General features: G+C 26.9%; 1 protein-coding gene across 1 annotated transcript in view; it reads left to right on the forward strand.

The window, feature by feature from the left end:
- Positions 1-4,684, forward strand: part of LOC117177087 (locomotion-related protein Hikaru genki) — a 530,094-nt gene that overhangs the window by 297,798 nt on the left and 227,612 nt on the right. The window lies entirely within an intron of this gene.

The following is a 4,684-nucleotide window of genomic DNA, read 5'->3' on the forward strand; positions in this document are numbered from 1 at the left end:
TTCTTACTTATTTTTTGGTTTTCTTTAAGATCCAGCGGCGTGATAAATAAATTGTGAAGTCTATAAGTTGGATTGTTGTATCTTAAAGGAAGAATTTGCTCTTGAAAAAACGACTATATATAGGCAGCTATTCTTATCTTACTTATCTCGTTTTTTATAGCTTATTTTGCACGTGATGGTATCGTGAATTTAGTTTTCTGAACGTTTTTAAAGTTCGTCGCATTTAAAATCTATTGATAACATAAGTAAGTGAAAGACAATAGTTTTTTGAGTTAATTGACTTTAACCTTCACATTAGTCATTAAAGACCCTTCTTATCTCGTTCATTTTCTGATGAGAAATAAGTATGTTTAATACTTAAATAATATTAAATTGAATATCATCTAATATTATAAAAAATAATATAAAAAAATAATTAAATTTAAAACTGTTTACAACTTCAAAATGTGCAGTATTTTTAGTACTTTAAGAATTATTCAATTAGTACGCACTATAGTTTTCTATTCTTTCGATTTGGAAGTTTGCAATTTTGAATTGCACACTGTGACGCTGTTTTCTGATTTGACAAGAATTAAAAATTTATTTATTGGTAAAAATACATTAAAAATTATTTAAGGAGGAGTCTTTTTTATTTCCGTTATTTATCAGTTATTTATAATTGGTTAAAAGTTAACTTTTAACTGATTTAACTAATTCAGTGGAATATTCCGTTACTTTATATGAAATTGCATGCCTTTGATTGGAAATGATTATTTTTAGTTGAAAACTAAACTGCTTGGTTAGCAATCAACATATTTTGTTGAAAATTCGTCTTTCTGCAGAAAATACATCGTTTTGAATAAAAGATTAGCTTTTGTTGATTGAAAATTAATTTTTTGATTAAAAATTTTTGGTGATTGAAAATTAATTTTTCTAGCTCACAATTTAACTATTTCGTCAATAATTATTCTTTTTTGTTGTTTTGAATTTAAATATTTAGTTGAAACTTCATAAATCTTGCTGAAAATCCTTCTTCTTTGGTAGACAATTTATCTTCTTGGCTTAAAAGTTATCTTTTTGTATAAGTAATAATTTGTTCGGTTTAAAATTTAACTATTCTATTCAGAATTTGTTTTCATGGTTAAAGATTAATTTTCAAAACTGAAAATATATCTAATATTACTATTTAGCCAAAAAAGTGTTCCTTATCTACAATTGAATCTCTTTTTTATATTGTTCAGAGTGTTGACAGACACTTTTTAAGGCCGATTGACGAACTAAATTAGGATGAGTGGGAATTTCTATTTTGCGTGCGGGTGGGTTGAAGCCTTTAAGGACAATTTTCAACCTGAAGTGTGTTACTAGTCATATTATGTCCTCACATATTTTTAAAGGAAAAATTAATGTTTTGACGTTTACATAATCTTATATTAAAAACCTTTGCAACTGAACAATTTCCACTTCGCAATTAGATCATTAAAATTTTTGAATGCTAAAATTTAAAAAAAAAATTCGTTGATTAACTTCAAATCTTAGTTCTCTATATATTGAAAAAGTAATTTGAGATTTTTTAACTATAAATATTTAAAACTTATCAATATTGGACTGTGGAAAACTTTGTAAATAAATAATTATGTTTTTATTCTGTAGGTTTTGAAATAATTGTTTTAATTGATGACATGGGTCTTTAAGACGTGAATTATCGCCTACGCATCAGAAATTGAAAAGTTGTAATAATGTATAGTATTTCTGTAACCACTATAATGTACCTGTTCATAATTTTTATGTCTTCTTTTTGAGTACCTACAAAGTTCCAAATGATTTAATTTTTAGTATCAAGAACATTTTAGATTACAGGATTTTTCAAGCAATTTCATATTTTTTAAAAAGTGTCTAATTTTGAACAGCACAGCATAAAACGTATTTCAAATTAGATAAGAATCAACTGTGATAAATTATACAATCGAATTTCATAATTTTTCTGTCGAATTATTTTTAACGTGAAAAAATGAAAATGAAGTAGATTAAGTGCGTAAATAATTCTTTTATTTATTTTGAAGATGGCATTCCCTCTTTCAAAGTTTCACAATATTACATTCGGGCTGCGTAATTTATTGACCAAGGCTTCTGAGTGTCTCCATAAAGTTGAAAATGAGTAATATACATTTTTATGATCTAGATCAGGAGGCATAATCAAAAAACATTTTTGCATACCAGAAGAAATCCGAAAAATGACCAGGATTCTTTTTTGTTTACAGTTTAAAGTTAATGTTAAAAAATATGGTTAACTACATGTATTTCTTTCCAAATCTAGCGCAAAAACTGTTAGGCCTACAGTTTTCATTTTTTCATGAAGATGCCTCTTGTACGTCTTATTGCGATTAAAAATACTGAGAACTTTGAGTTAAGGGGTTAAACAACTGTAGAGTTTTTACAAAATTGACATTTTTTAGCTTAAAACTTTAAACGCGTTTTTCTCCAAATCACTTTTTTTAACTGGCTGAAAAAAGAAATCGAACAAATCCTAACCTATCGGTCAGATATTTTGAAAATATATTTCAAATTGCTTTCTCCAGCGACTCACGTAGAATTTTTTTATATTGCATTTTTTTTATAAACAATTTTGTAACGCTTTTTTCATGAAATTTGAATTTTTTTCAAAAGTGTACCATGTCGCGCAAAAACAATATATCGAGCAGAAAATCTTAGGCACGTGTCATTTTATAGGATCGAAAAAACTTTAGTTTTTTTCCAGGTAAAAAATTCCGGGAGTTAGGTTTCCGGCCATGGACAACTTAAAAAAAGGCGCCGGCGGAGAAGTGTTGGGCAGCGGCCATTTTGCATGAACAAATTAAAAAAATATATTCTCTGTACTTCATTATTTGTATTGTAGATCGCATTTTACACAATTTCGATTAATCTGTTTATTAAGCCAAACAGAATTCCGAAATATGCCTATTTTTTGTGCTATTCAGTGGGTTTAACACCTTAATTTTTAATCATAGCATTGCTATAGCAAAACATTAAAATTTAAGCCTTTTTATTCAAATAATCTCAAAATTGACTCAAATTTTTCTCAAAATCAGCTTTCAGGATCAGAAATTTGATGAAAAAGAGAGAAAATTTCTTTATAAAATCCTAGGGTCAACTTTAAAGAAATTATTTGCAAATTTAATTCAAAAGAGACGTAGGAATTAAACAATAAAAAAAGAGATAAAAATCTTTATAATTCCAGTTCCCCACGAACTGATTTTAATTACTATGTGCAGTAGCTTGGATATTCCACTATTTTTCATAAAAATTCATTTTTCTGTTTGATAACTAATTTTTTTTACTGAAAATTTATCTATATTCACGTTTCGGTTAAAATTTGGCATTTTCTAGAAGGAAAGTTAACTACTTGGTTGAAAATTGATTTTTCTTTGTTAATAATTTATCTTTTGGCTTGGTAAAAAATTAATCTTCGTGTTGGAAAACTCATAATAATTTTAGTTAAAAATTCATCACTATGGTAAAAAGTCTAACTATTTTGTTATAAAATTCTTTTTTTTTAGTTGAAATTAATTTCTGTGAGAGTTCTATTTTTAATTGAAAAAATATATTTTCTAATTAAAAATGCAACTGTTTGCTCAAAAATGATTCTTTTTTGGTTTCAAATTAAACTATTAATTAATTAACTAATTAATTAATTAATTTTTAGGTTTAGAATTAAACTGTGATCTGCAATACTATTATTTATAGGGCCACGATCCCCCCATTTTATTCAAAATCCAAAAAAGAAATTCCCTGATTTTTGTTTAAATTTGGTTCTAACAGGTGCCTGTTTTGACTTGCAGGTTTTTATGTAAAATTCATGGGGTAAAGAAACTTTTGAGTTTTTAAAATAATTTTTCAGGGCCATCGGCTTTCAGGGACATGGGCTTGATGCCTCTGATACAGCCTCATGAGATCCTGAAAACTACCCTTAAACAAAAAAAGTCAGTTCTTCATGAAATCAACTTTTTAAGCACTGTCTTCTTGTATTTTTTACTTAAATTTAGTTACATTTGTCTAGTAAAATATTTATTAACATTTTTTAAGTGTTTTTCAATGATATAAAAGAATGGCATTTGCTTAATTTTTTTCTTAATCATTGTTTTTTTTCCTTCAAAATAATAACTATACACTATATTTTTCGAGACGCAATGTGTACACTGGGTTTTTTAAGGAAGAGGCAGATTTGCAAGGTTTTTAAGGCCTTTAAAAAATTTGAAAAAAATCAGGGATACTTCCCGAACTATGTACTTCATTATCTCAGAAGTTCCGAAATTCAAAAGCTTTGAACCGTTGTTAACAAAAATTGAAATATAGTAAAAATATTGAAGAAAAATATGAATTTGAAATTTTGACTGTTCCTTTAAAGACCCAGTGTACACACGAAGGGTTAATATTTCATTCGTTTAGTGTTTATAAACATTGTTTAACTGATTTTTAATTTATTTTCAACAATTTTTAATTTGTTTAAATAATAATTTTTCATAAAATTTGTCAATTTTTATGACACATTTAAATGATTTTCTTAGAAAATGGAATTTGCTTACATAATAAAAAATTAATTTACCAGTGTACAGTCTGTCAAGTTAAAGCGTGGGTGGCTTTACTCGCAGTCGGTAAGGTGTATCGACATGAGTTTGGTGTCAAAATATTAAGAAGAGCTCCCTCTTTC

This window comes from Belonocnema kinseyi, chromosome 7 (genome assembly GCF_010883055.1).
Source record: "Belonocnema kinseyi isolate 2016_QV_RU_SX_M_011 chromosome 7, B_treatae_v1, whole genome shotgun sequence".
Classification (NCBI taxonomy): Eukaryota; Metazoa; Arthropoda; class Insecta; order Hymenoptera; family Cynipidae; genus Belonocnema; species Belonocnema kinseyi.